Genomic DNA, 14629 nt, shown 5'->3' with positions numbered 1-14629 from the left:
GGGATTTGGAGAATTGAATGACAAACTATGAGGAACTAAGATAGCATACATTAAAGTACATGACTAAATTCAGTTCATACTGTTTCAGCATAGTATACACATAATAGGATATATTCATTTACACAACAAGGTTAATACATGATAGAGAACAATCATGACATAATCCTAGGTATGAATATGGTTTCCAACCTGAGGTCTGAGGCAATTTCAATGGATGAATATCTATGAATAGATAACAATAAATGTGGGTAAAGGTTGTTACTAAGCAGTGATATTATATAAAAAAATCCAGGTGGTAATATATTACCTAGTTAGTAATTTTAAGGTTTCTATAGCAGTGTTTGAATCTAGGCATTTATTAGCTCTACTGTGGACCAGTAGAATGTTCTGAAGTTAAAAAGGAGAGAAAAAATTAGTCTATAAGGTATTATGGGTTAGTCAAAACTAGTGGTAAGTCTGACTAATAATGTACTTACTGATAATGTGATTAGTTGTAGGTTAAAAAGTAGGTGGATGAAAACAAATACCGTATTTTTCGGACTATAAGACGCTCCGGCCTATAAGACGCACCCAATTTTAAAGGAGAAAAACCTAGAAAAAAAAGATTCTGAACAAAATACTAAAAAATCACTCTGTGTCAATGTATCCCCTTCTAATCACTTGTATTCGGTGTATAAGACGCACCCACTTTTCCCCCCCAGTTTTGGGGAAGAAAAAGTGCGTCTTATAGTCCGAAAAATACGGTATGTTTTAGGAAAGATCACAAAAAAAGTATATTTATAATAATTTAGAAATGAGTGGTTGAAACCCAATTAAGGTTGTAATATGAATATCAAAATCTAAAGGAGATGTAGAACAAGGTACTTACTCAATGAAACTAGGGGTTGACCATAAGGGCAGCCTGTCAGCAACCAACTGCACAAAAGGGTTGGTGCTGTGTGCACGGCGTCTTTATAAATGACTGGTAAGTGTAAAAAAGTGGTTAATTTCGCCCAGTTCCCGCGAATGTTCCAGGCGTGCGTGATGTTGCTTTTCGATACTTCCGCCCTGATCTGAAGTGGGGCATGTACATGATAGATGCTTATCATATTAGGTGGAGCTGAGGAGACTGCGGGGAGGAATTAGAGTTGCCCAACACTCCTTAATGATTTAGCAAAGTCTGATAAATTTATTTAGGCTCCGGTGCTCTCACCCGATAAGTAGGAGGATTTATCTCCCAAGCAATCGGGTCCAGGGCAATAGAAAAGAATCTGATGCCTAAACGAGGGACAGGTCTGCAGTATGTGCCAAAGTGACATGGTATCTTATACTTAGTACGCAGTATGTACTTGTACAAAGTGACATAGTACTTGTTTGTTGATCACAGTTAACTATGAATAAAGTAAATGTTTTTATCAGTATACAATTTAGTGCCCTCCAAAAAAGCCTTCTTTTTCCCTTCCCCTTTTTCCCCTTCTTCTCTGATTTGAGATATATTGTACAGGTATAGGCTTGGCACTATTCGGTTAAAACCTGATTCTATAGATTACAGTTTTTCTCTTATGGTACTTACTTTATTCTTATATAATGAATTGAAGCAATGGGGTAAAGAAAAATTTATTTGAATGGAACGTCTCTGCAGTTGCCTGGAGAAAATCGAATAGGAAGGATGCCGCCCAAGGACCTGTGGGGACCAGCAGGATGCCGGGGGACGCCAACAGAGCAAGGTAAGTGTTTTTTTTAAGTTTTAAGTGACCCCAAGTGAGACTCGGTAAAAGAAACATTTTCCTGTAAAAAAAAAAAATTCATTTATTTTAGTGAACAAACACAACACATGAGGTTGTACTGATTAAATTGATACCAATCAAGTGTAAAGTTTATGTCTGCCCATGAAAAGCCAAAAATATCCTGTATCCTGTGATATCCTGTATTCTCCATAGGAGCACTTTTAAAGTTTTTTATCTCATCATTTTGGAGTTAATCAATATCTCTGGTCCTAGAATTATTCTTAACGCCAGTGTGCACAGGTATTGATATTTTATTTCTGTAATAATTGCCTAGCCCTACTGTTTGTTACAGGAAGCTTTCTCTTTATATCCTGTATTGGAAAAGCAACAAGGTGAAGGTGTGGTATCCAAATTTGAAGATTTGTCCTAACCTCTTGTAACAACTGCAAAATTTAGGGTTTCCCATTGTTTTCTGTTCTAGTAACAATGGTCAAATACAGAGGTTGGATTTTCCCAGCAAGGACAAAAAAAAAACATGCAAAGTTCAAAGTAAGAAACTGGTGATATGATGTATTCAAAAACTCAGGATATACAAACTGGTTTTCAGTGGGGGTTTTGCACACTGTCAAATGTTTCCAATGCTGCAGCCAGAATTAGCTAAATGACTTAATAAAGAAAAGAGCTTGTTTTGTGATGTCCTATACCATATTTCACATCACACTGGTATGACATCCATATTAACTAATCTCCCTGGCAAAGAGTATGGCTACAAATAGTTAATATGCTCTGTATTCTGTATATGCCCTCTTTGTACAAGCCTTTACTGTATCAAGAAGTATAACAGACAATAGGATGATTTATTAAAAAAAATGACTTAAAAGAAAAAAAAATGTTGCATGTAGCAACATATATTTAGGTTAACAAAATAATAGGTGATTAAATGGATCATTACTCTAAATATTAATTCCATTATTACCATTATCATTACCTTTTTGTTGTTTTACAAAAGTTTACAAACCGATGTTCAGTTTCTCTCGATGAGTTCATTTGAATTTGCACATAACTATGTATATTTATACTTAATTTAGCAAAATAAAAATAAATAAAAATGTGGAATAAAAACAATTGCTTCAATTTCATATCCTATCTTGCATATACTGTACTTTTATTCTTAAACAGAGAACACAAATAGAAATAAAGCATTATATATTTATCATTATATATATATATATATATAAATTAACTATATTTTCTGCTAAAGAGTTGGGTATATCATCTCTTTCTCACATAAATAATTAAAACTTTAGAAAACACTTAAATGAGAAATAGCTTTAATTTTGCATGCTCCAAAATACACATCCCTCACCTTGGGATTAGTACCTATTTTAAAATTGCTGATTTGGGCTGCTGAAATTTGTGGATTCTGGTGAGATTCCATACACGGGCATATAATTAAAACCAGATGAGTGCATCTCCTAGTTTATTGCTTTAATTTTATTTCACAAAACTTGGCAAGATATCTATATGGCTCTATTATAGTGAACTATAAAACATTCACACATTTTGTGGAAGCCAGCATAAAAGCAAGATTATAACGTCCATGTGACTCACATCCTATAAAATAACACTGTGAACCTAGAGATGCAATTGTTCCTTTTAAAACCAAATAGTGACTGGCATTACTGTACTTTGCTATACCGTGCATAAAAGCAATAGAGTATTGTAAGGATAATTCAATTCACCTATCGGGCATAAAAACACAACAGCTAATTTAGTTAAAAATCTTTTTAAAGTTAGAAAGACATAAAAAAGACATTTTAAGATGTAACAGTAAAAATAAAATGATTGCTTTATAACTGCTCCTCAAAGCATGGTAAACACCTTAGCTTTATTACCTCTAGTTACCTCCTGTGCCTGCTAATCTCCCCCCCCCAAAAAAAATTAAATAAATCCTTCCTCCTCCAGTGGCAGTTGTGGGCAATCCATACTCCTGGACAGCACAGTACTTATGTTATCATGTATAAACTATGCATTATTATTATTATTTTTAAACAGTATTTATCTAGCACCAATATATTACGCAGAGCTGTTCTTTATAAATAGGAGTTGAAAATTACAGACACAGACAGTGACTTAGGAAGAGAGGACCCTGTCCAGAAGAGCTTACAATCTAAGTGGTGGGGGAAGCAACACACACTAAGAAGGGGGATATGGAATGGTGGGTAGCTAGTGAGGGTTTTAAGAGACAGAAGAAGACGGGTTGGCAAGTTTGAAAAAGTTGGTTTTGAGCGCTCTTTTAAATTAGCAGAAAGTAGGAGCAAGCCAAATAGGATGAGGAAGACCATTCCAGAGAGTCAGGCAGCTGTAGAAAAGTCTTGGAGCCGTACGTTTGATGAGGTTATGAGTGAGGGAGTCAGTTATAGGTCATTGGAGGATCAAGGAGAACGGTTAGGGAAGTATTTTTCTACTAGGTCAGAAAGGTAAGTAGGACAAGAACTGTGGAGGGATTTGAAGGCAAAGCATAGGAGCTTGAGTTTGATTCTAAGATGAAATGGAAGCCAATGAAGAGAACTACAAGGAGAGGCAGCAGAACAGGAGCGGTGGGAAGGATGGATGAGTCTGGCTGCAGCATTCATAAAAGATAGAGGAGAGAGTCGGGTTAGTGGAATACCAGAGAGAAGGATGTTACAGTAGTCTAGATGAGAGATGATAAAAGCGTGTACAAGGAGTTTGGTGGTCTCCGGGAAAGGTAGAGGCAGATCTTGGAGATGTTGCGCTTGTGAAAGTGACAGGACCTGAAAATGTTCTGAATATGGGGGTAAAGGAGAGGGCAAAATTGAAGGTGACACCAAGATAAAGTGCGTGAGGGGAGGGCCGAATAACAGTGTTGTTAACGGGGATGATGATGAGTTTCGTTTTATCCAGGTTGAGTCAGCCATCCACGATGATGCATTGTCCTAGAACACTGTAATGATGATGGAGTGGGTTGCATGATGCTGGGCATTATTTAGTTCAAATGATTATTTAGAAATTAGTCTTTAGGATACAGCACTAAATAGGAGGTAAGTATCAGAGTTGCAGGTAGTTACATTTTTTCACTTTTATTCATGTTGGGCCAATGATTTAAAATTTTAATATAAACATCGACTTGGGCTTTCAGCTCGGTTCAGACTAGTGGTTAACCCCCTAACCCGTATTTTTTCGCCTACACTAAAATCCCCACTTACCTGGTCCCGCTGTGCTAATCCAGCGTCGGTTCCGTGTTCCAGCGTCGGGGTCGTCCTCCAGCGTCGGGTGTCCCTCTCCTTAAAAGAAAAAGACGGCCGGCTTAGAGGAGAAAGCCTATCCCTGTGCCTGTCACTGTCCAGCGTCGATCGCTGGACAAAAAAAAATACTCACCTTCTTCCTACGCTCCTCCGGACACGTCTTGTGTCTTCTGTGTTCAGCCGGCGAGTGCAGAGACGATCACCGGAGTTTCCCGGTGACGTCGCTGCGTGTGTCGGCGCGGGAGGGAGGCGGGGCGGCAAATTCAAAATTTTGCATTGAGTTCCTTTGTATTGAACTCAATTTCATGATATCTACTAGAACCCTATTCGGACATATTTCTGTAAGTTACAGGTCTACAATTTAAAAAAAAAAATTTCATGAAAACCTGTGACGCTTTTGGAACAGAAATCTAGAAATCAGTGTAACGCTCAGGTGGTTAAAAACTGCATTGTTTACTGCTCTGGGGAATCAAGTGGTTGTCGAAGAATGGTAACAGATGGTAACTGAGGCTTCATCAGGTGATATCAAATGCTTGTATAGGCGTTGTGGATAGAAGTGGGGCCGTTAAAATTTTAACTACCATATGGAATTATAAAATACTTGTACGCCGCTGTAATGGTTAATTGCTCTTTGGGCACTGCATGTAATGTCTGAAAAAATTGCATCAATGCTACTACAAGCAAACACCTTAAAATAAAATTAGATTAAAAACAAAAAAATACTAGTCTAAATTTCGCCTTAATGTAGAAAATATTTTTTTTACGCAAACACAGGTAAATAAATTGTATGTAGGCACACTTGCAAATCTGCCCCCCCCCCCCCCCCTTTCTTTATCTATATTTTTTGTTGCAGATATCAGCTTGCAGAGTCTTTTTTATTGCCTCTCCACAGCATTTGTGGGAGGTGATGATGGCAGTGCTGCACTCCAAGGAAAGTGTCCTATCCTCAGTTCTCTGCAGGAACCACTGGTTTCACAACAAATACAGTTTTAAAGGTTTGTACTGGTTTAATCTGCAATTTGGAGTGTCTAAATAAAAAAAGTACATTTTTGTTATGCTTTTATCTCAGCTTTAAACTGTAAATACTATATTATCAACTGATAAAAGAGAAAAATATGTTAAAGGTTGGCAAATGCAAAGATGAGACTATGAAAGAGATCAAAGTTTCAGGATTGTAAACTTTAGGTCCGTAAGGGACAAAATATTGATCTTGGTAAACAAACACAATAAGATCCATGGCGCATTTCAATGGTATTGCCTTGATTTTATGTCAATACTTCGGACTTACCACAGGCAACTTGTAATATTCATAGGAAACGTTATAACTCAGTCTGACTCAGGAGTGGGGGTATCTTTTCCTATTTACTTACTTGTAGATTCAGATGCTTCATGTATTGTAAGCAACAAATCCTTCCTTTCTTTTTAGTTTATCTTGTTCGAGTATTATTATTTCATTTTTTATTAAAAGATCTAATAAAACGAACATTATTTTAGAAAGCAGGGCAAGTCCTCATTACACAAAAGGAAGGAAACAATATAAACATAAATAAGGCACAAAATGGCTATGCTGTTCTTCATCACCTACTGAGTAATTTGTTCAGCTAGTGTTAAATGCATCAGTAAGTCATTTTAAATGAACAAATTTAACAATAGACATCCTGGCTCAAATAATTAGAAGCCAGTTAAGGTTCATTTTCTGGGAGTTATTTGTTAACTCACCTTTTTACAGAAGTGACTGCTGGTAATTAAAAGTGTGAACAGAAGCGGATGCTGTTATTTAATTTTACCATGTTGCACTTTCCAGGTCACATTGTTCTTTGTTTAGCTTTCAACATTGTACAGCTCGACAAAAATGCTACAAAGGATGAATTATACATGAATTGTTTCTATGTAGGAATGTGACTTTACTTCTCACAATTTTAATGGGTAAATAAATAAATAAAACATAAAAGGGTCATTAGCACTTTCCATTTTGCCTCTGTGCAGAAATACCCTAGCATAGAAAAGAATAGACTGTTAGTGTATACTCCAATTTTCTGGGACTGTTGCCAAACTGTTGCATGTATAACACATTATAAAAAGATGCTACTGCTCTTATGTAAGTGCATTGTTTGAAATGTAGGGTTAAATGATCTGTTAGAAAGAACACACTTAATAATTTGAATCCTGCAATAAATGGCCATTTTATTTCAGTAAGAGAATACAAAGAAGTTCACATGAATGACTTCTTTTATTGGCTCCCTTTGGTTTAAAAACTCTAAACTCAGAATTCAAATTACTCATTTAAGCTTTTGTTTTTCAGACTTGCAATGCACAGTCTGAAGAATTATACTTTAGATAGTGCAAAGTTTATCATTTGAAGAATAAAACATTGCTGTGAGCAATTAATTTTTGTTATCGTTAATTACTAATGACGTTCCAGAGCTAAAGGACAAATTCATGAAGAAAACTGAACACGGTCTCTCCCATCTTTTACAGAAGTTTTAGGGCCTATCAACACATTGCTGCTATGTCACATCAAACTTTAATACACATTATAACGCATTATAAAATTGTGGTGACAATCACGTCAGTGGCACCCCAATACGCTAACCTAATGGACCTCTGACAACATCCGCGTGTGGTCTGCTGCAAATTATTAATATCTGCTTTTTGGATGTCTTAATGCTTTGGCAGCCCATTCAGTTAAACAGGCTGCCTTAACACAATAGGCCTGATTTTATAAAGCTCTCCAAGGCTGGGGAGGATTCATTTTCATCAGTGAAGCTGGGTGATCCAGCAAACCTGGAATGGATTTTTGATATTCAATCCTGAACCAGATCCATTCCAGGTTTGCTGGTTCACCCAGCTTCACTGATGAAATTGTATCCTCTCCAGCCTAGAGGAGCTTTAATAAATTAGGCCAGACGCATGTGCTAGCATGCGCATGTAAACAAAGCACACCAAAATGAGCCATTTTCTGTCTGGTGGTAATTTACCAATACTTTGTAATTTGTATTCATCAAGTACTTACTTGAGTTTTAAAATATGCTCTATAAGGAAACACAGTTTGGATTAATTTAATAGGAAAGGTAATATAATGGGTTAAATATTGGGCACATTGATTCATATATTTTTCTTAGGGCTCATTCCCACTAATGTATAAACCCATGCATTACCACTATGTGTGACAACACACGTCACATGCAATGGTGCACTTGGTTTCTACTTATTCATCAAGGTACCAAAAAGGTGCCTTAGCAGTGTATTGCCATATGTTGCCGTGCACAGAACTTTCAAAGGCACAGCATCTACAGGTTTTTGTTTTTTTTTAAAATTGCATTACACCAACTGATATCATAGACTCCTGACTTTAGAAAAGATAAATGAATAGATGCTACAAAATTATGGTAAATAAAATTACAATTTACTTAAATTAAATTTTATTATAATTTTTGTATGCAACAGTTTTTCTAAAATAAAAAGGTAAACAGGCAAATAAGTAGTTTACACTGACACTGCTTTTACAAATCTTACAAATACCGGCTTAAAGCTAATCTCCCACATCTCTCTTCAACCCCTTTACACAATTCCTGCTGCTACCTGAATTTGTTATTGACTGATCAGCAGTGGTGGGAGCAGCAATGACATCAGAAACAAAGACAAGCCTTAATCCTCCAGAGTCTAGGCACTGTCCATCTCCCCTCCCTCCTCTTCCAAATACTGTGCCAGACCTTTCCCCCAGAGAGCATTACATACAAAGTTATGTGAGGAAAAGAGAGTAAGGAAAGCTTTTATAAGGGCTTTAGAGTTGTAATTCTCCGCAGCCCAGTTGGTATGTATCACTGCACCGTGAGCAGGATGCTCTGAATCACTGTGTCGGTGGGAAATTGTCAGGAACATTTAAACAACCAGCCCTATTCAAATGTTGTCACAAGTCACGCAGCTCACGCTGCAGGTGATGACACTTCCCAAGCACCTAGGCTGCTCAGCCACTGTCCAGTATTGTAGGACGCATGCATAGCCTATATACACAGGCTGAGCTGTCAAATTCACCGACAGCTGTTCTCCTTCATGGACTTTTACGGACTTGGAAAATCCAATGAAAAAAGGTGCCAGGCTTCTGGAAGCCCTGCCCACAGCAATGTTGTAATCATCAAAGAAAAATTTGCACTTTTGCATATCAAAAAGTATAATTCCTCTAAACTCTGCATTGCAAGCCAAAAAAAAAAAAGCTTCGATGAGCAATTCGAATTCCATAAACCAAAGGGATCTAATAAAGAATTTTAATTCATGTGAACTTATTTGTATTCTGTTATGAAATAAAATTGTAATTTTGAAATTGTATTGGACTTGAAAGTTGTTTTACATATCCTGGTATGACGGCTTTGTGAACTGAGCCTTACGCACTGTTTGCATCTACTATTTTTTTGTTATCTGACTGCAAAACTTTCTAAACTTATTACTGTGGGTTACAACAGATCTATATGTAAGCACATTAAAAACTACTAAACATTCTTAAAAAATTCAGTTAAATTTGTATTGAATTTTTAAAGAAGTTTTCTGTATCGGTTTTACAATTTTTCATTTAATTCCTATGCTAGTTTGTATTGGCAAAGCAAGCAGGTATTTGTCAAATGCTCACTTTTCTCCTGTGCCACCGGTATATCCTCATGTTTTTCTTTGACATATCCCCATTGTTGTATCCCCAACAATATTCTTATGCATACACTGACCACTTGTAAACCTTCCTAACTCCTTTCATGCACATGCCTTCACTATCATATCCTCTATACTCATCTTCTGCACATGCTGCCCATTGTAATACTCTCTGAACTCCTCACCTGCCCCACTGTCATATCCACCACTCTGTTCTCCTACATGTGCTTATCCCTGTTACACCCTTTCTGCTCATACAGCACATACTGGCCATATTCCTGCACTCTTCTACATACATTCTGTCTGTTATCATACCCTCTCCTCTCTTGCACATACAAGCCTTCTGGTATACCTTCCGCTTTCTTCTCCTGTGCATACCAAGTGTTGTGATAACATGTTTCCTCCTATATTTACACATTTCTTCTACTTCTTATTGATACTTCTTGATATTGATACTTCTTGATACTACATATCTAAAACACTTCTTCCGTGCTGGTATTGTAGCACATAAAAGGATGTACCAATCTAGGACTCTAAACACATTATATATTCTTCTCAGTGCTAAGACCTATGAAGTACAACTTGTACAGGTGGCACATGTGTCTTTGTAGGAAAGCATTCCGCAAATCTTACAGACATTTATCCACGTGATGCGCTGCTGGCATTAAATTGAAAGCTGATGCCTTTAGCCAACTGCTGACTGACCAGCCAGAGAGTACATTTCTGTGCTTACTTCATCCTTATCTCAGCCAAATCCTTATCTTAGACCCTGTTAGAAAGTAGTCACAAAAATGCTGGTAACAAATTATGGGAAAAATGTTAGGATTATGTTCTAAAGTAGTACTGCCCCCCATCTGAGACATTCCCATGACCAATTCTTAATTATGCGTCTTTTTAGAGTGAAAATCTGTTTTATCGGAGAAATCTGACAAACTATGTACACACTATAGATAATTGAAGGAGACAAAGACCCTGATTTATTAAAGCTCTCCAAGGCTGGAGTGGATGCACTTTTATCAGTAAAGCTAAGAGCTTTAATAAATTAGGCCCAAAGAGTCATGATTGTCTAGGTCAAAAATCTAGCACCTGTACACTGGCCCCCCAATGTCTATTGGCAATTTAATAGGCAGATCACTAAAAAACCAGGGGTGACCACTGTCAGTTCTTATGGTGGAGGATGTCACTAAAAACAAGGACAGCAAAAATGTGTACACAGCTTTAGGAATCAGAAAACATAATAGATACAAGTCAACAGATAAGCAGATAACACAAAGGAAAAACAAAAGCTAAATATATTGGTAAACAACATATTTTAATGAAAGAAAACAATATGATTAACATTTGTATCTGTGAATGCAATTTTATGTGAAAGGACAGTGTGATAACAGAAAGCCGCCTGCCTGGTGATAATGAGGCATATGTTTTTATAAGTGGCAATCTTACTAGTTCATTTAGTTTAAAATTGAAATAGCTCTGTGATGATACCATGGTGAATAACATAATTAATCAACCTGTGTATAAGTTCACAAATCATTTTCACCCAAGAGTACCAGTTCTCTTTCCAAACAATGTGATTACACAACAGGGTAAATTAATGGCTGCTTTTCACTGAGAAATAAGCCTATTTTTCAAATTAAATGAATGTACTGTATACAAAAAATCCCTATACTTACAGAGATGGATTGTGTGTATCTAGAAAACAAGCTAGAGGTAAAGAAATGACATATAGGTTTGAACTTTCAGGAAGCAAATTTTATGAATTAGGATAGATAGATAGATAGATAGATAGATAGATAGATAGATAGATAGATAGATAGATAGATAGATAGATAGATAGATAGATAAATAGATAGATAAATTAAATTTCTCTGATGTGCAAACCCCAAATTTAGTAGCTTGTGTTGCCTATTCTCTAGCAATCAAGTCAGTCCAGATTTCGTTTTTAAATTGTAACAGATCTTTCTTTTTTTCTGAATAAAGCTACGTACACACGTCCAAGGGTTCTCGCCTGATAATTGGCTCAGGGTCAATATCGGGCGAGAATCTGGCGTGTGTACAGCACCTGTCATCCATCGTCTGAACGAACGTCCTGGCAGGTCCACAGACGATGGGTGACTAACGATCCTAATGCAAGGGAAGGGGGACAGTGCGCAGCAGGATGCCGCTCCGTTGCTCTCCCCCTTCCCTCTGCATAGGTGTATGTAAAGCACTCATTCATGGATTGTACAGTGTTAGTCGTTGAAAAGGATTGTGAAAGATCCTTTCCAACAACTATTATTGCATGTGTGTATGCGGCTTTAGTGTAGATAGGTGATGCTCTGACAGTTACCTTTTAATGACTGGTGCAATCTTCTATTCAACTGTCTGCCCTAATAATCTTCAACACTTTAAAGTAAAGATGTTACGTTAGAGGACTATTTTCTTCATGAAGTTCCCGTTAGACAATCTCTCCGGAAAAGCAACTTATTTCAGTAAACAATTAGGCCCAATTCTCAGCTGGGCAAGACCCAGGGTATACACCCTCTATGTTCTGACAAAGCCCCAAACTCCAGAGATGTTGTACAAGGTCACTACCAGACATTTTTTACTTTCCACTATAAACTGCTGAACTAAAGTTCCAGTGATTAGCTCAATTGTAAAACATCCACATATGTAATTTAGAAAAAATGTACAGAGTGCTGAAATTATACACAAAAGTTGAGGCTGCCGACCAAAATTACTATTAAGGAACACTCCAACAGATGGCTGTTGGTAAGGGACCCTACACATAAATTTGTGATTTAGGTAGATGCCTTTACCAAAACAATATATCTGTGAGAACTTAGGTCAAAAGGAAATGTTTAACCAGATCCAATTTCCAAATCTTTATCTAGCCTTTACCTTCAGACAAGCCCCCACTTACCCTAGGGAGGCTAGTTGCTCCAGCCCAGCCCTTGGTTGCCCCCAGGACTTGTGTACACAAAGAATCGCATCTGGAGACAAGGACTGTTAAATGACAAGAGAGCCCAAGATGGTGGGCAAGTGCACAATGAGGACTGTAGCAGTCCATATCTTACAGCGAAAACAGGTCAGAGCCAAGGTCATACACAGAGAATCCAAAACATCAGAGAAACTTGCAGAGGTCAGGCAGGCAGTGAACAATCTTAGGGTAGGAACATAGCAGGCAGTAGTAAGGTAGAGACAGCTACTTTCTGGAGATTTACAAGTACAGGCAAGGTTGCAAAAAGCAACCTTGCCTGTACTTGTAGCTAGGGCTCACATCAGAAACTTTCATAGTATGTAAATCTAAATAACAAACTGCTAGCTGTTATATATTGTATATGGATATTTTTACGATTTGTGTATAAGGTAAACACATAGGTGAAATTTAGGGTACATTTAAACTGAGGCTAATATTAGTTAGAGCTAGAATTTATCGTTTGATTACATATTGCAATATACTATTAGATTTTCCATAAAATAGTCAAATACAAACAAGGATATTTCAGAGGTAAATGGTGTATTAAAGGAAGAAGGAAATAATTTTCTACCCATAAGCAGTGCATTACATGTTTATGATCATTCTGTAAAGAGGTAGTATTTTTTTTTTACCTGATGTGATGGATGTCTAATATGCAAATTAGTCCCCTCCAGCAAACTAGATAACCAGATAACTAGACAAGGGAAGTGGTGTATGTTGTTTGTATTTATGGCAAATGCCTTGGATTACTTGGCCTTGGCCTTGTTACATGCCCTATGTCTGTAGACCTGCCACTGACCCTCCCCCTAAAGTGTCAAATTCAATGTAGCCACCAGGAAACAGTAAAGTAACATAGTTTGAAGACATAGGACATCAAGAAAAAAGGTATTTATTGTCTTCTTTTCCAGCACAATTAGTGTGCACAATTTATCACACTCTTGGCTGTGCCAACAGTAACAACATATGTCACTTCAAGTGACACATTGATGTTTGTGTTTTCAGCTCTATATCCAGCATTACAGAACATCTGGTCCAACTTGTCATCCAAATGGGTACTGAACAATAGGGATGAATGAGAAGGCCTCTGACAATCTTGCAAAATTTTCCTCGAACTTCTGATGGGTAAGCTAAATTTCGGCTAACTGATTTCGCGAATCCACGGTCCATGTTCGCAAATCCACGGTCCAGGAACCTGGACGGTCACAGCTGAATTCATATGACCTCCCAATGGAGATTCTCCATTGGGAGGTCATTTGAGTTCAGTAGTGCCCCCAATCAGCTGTGACCGCAGGTTCCCATGGTCCAGGTTCCCACACTCACTGGGCTGTACTTATCAATGAAAAATGAAAACAAAAATTGCATATATACTAATATATTGGAGCTTATCAGCCTTGGAAGTAGGGCCTGCATTATTTTCCTTCAGTTTTACTTTTTCCTATTTTTACATGGTGATCCTGTCAGTAACACACTTCGTTTCCTAGTGATACAACAATTACTGTATTTGTGGATGAGTAGTATTGTCTAGCTTGGATGTACAAATTTACCTCCCCCTCCCCTCATCTCCCTTAGATAAGGAGGAGGGATTGGGTGTTCATAGTAGATAGCTGGAAAAGCCAATATGTTTAAAGATGTTTAGAGATTATTTAAGATAACAGTTTAGTACACAAAAAGCTACAAGGATATTAGATTTTTGGAAGGATTTACAGGTATTCTTCTGCTCTTTCAGAAAGTGTATTTATCGTGATACAGAAAACAAATGCAGCCACCGCATCTAAGATGGTAAAATGCAATAAGTTACATTTTTGTTCTGAAGTTTATATATATTTTAAACAATTGATTTCATATTTGTTTAAGATTGGGCTAGACTACAACTTCTAAAGTTTCTGTATTACATTAAAAGTATTTCCTGCTTTCAGAAACGAAATCCCTATAGATGAATGAAGGCAGAAAGAAGTGATAACACCGTGAGTACATTGAGTGTGAAATTGTCAAGCAAGTGGCACATTAAAGATTTTAAAATGACTTCCTTCAAGGCCAGGACTAATCCCTAGAAAGATAAA

This window comes from Pyxicephalus adspersus, chromosome 3 (assembly GCF_032062135.1).
Source record: "Pyxicephalus adspersus chromosome 3, UCB_Pads_2.0, whole genome shotgun sequence".
NCBI lineage: Eukaryota > Metazoa > Chordata > Amphibia > Anura > Pyxicephalidae > Pyxicephalus > Pyxicephalus adspersus.
The sequence above is the reverse complement of the archived record's forward strand: the minus strand, read 5'-3'. Positions refer to the sequence as shown.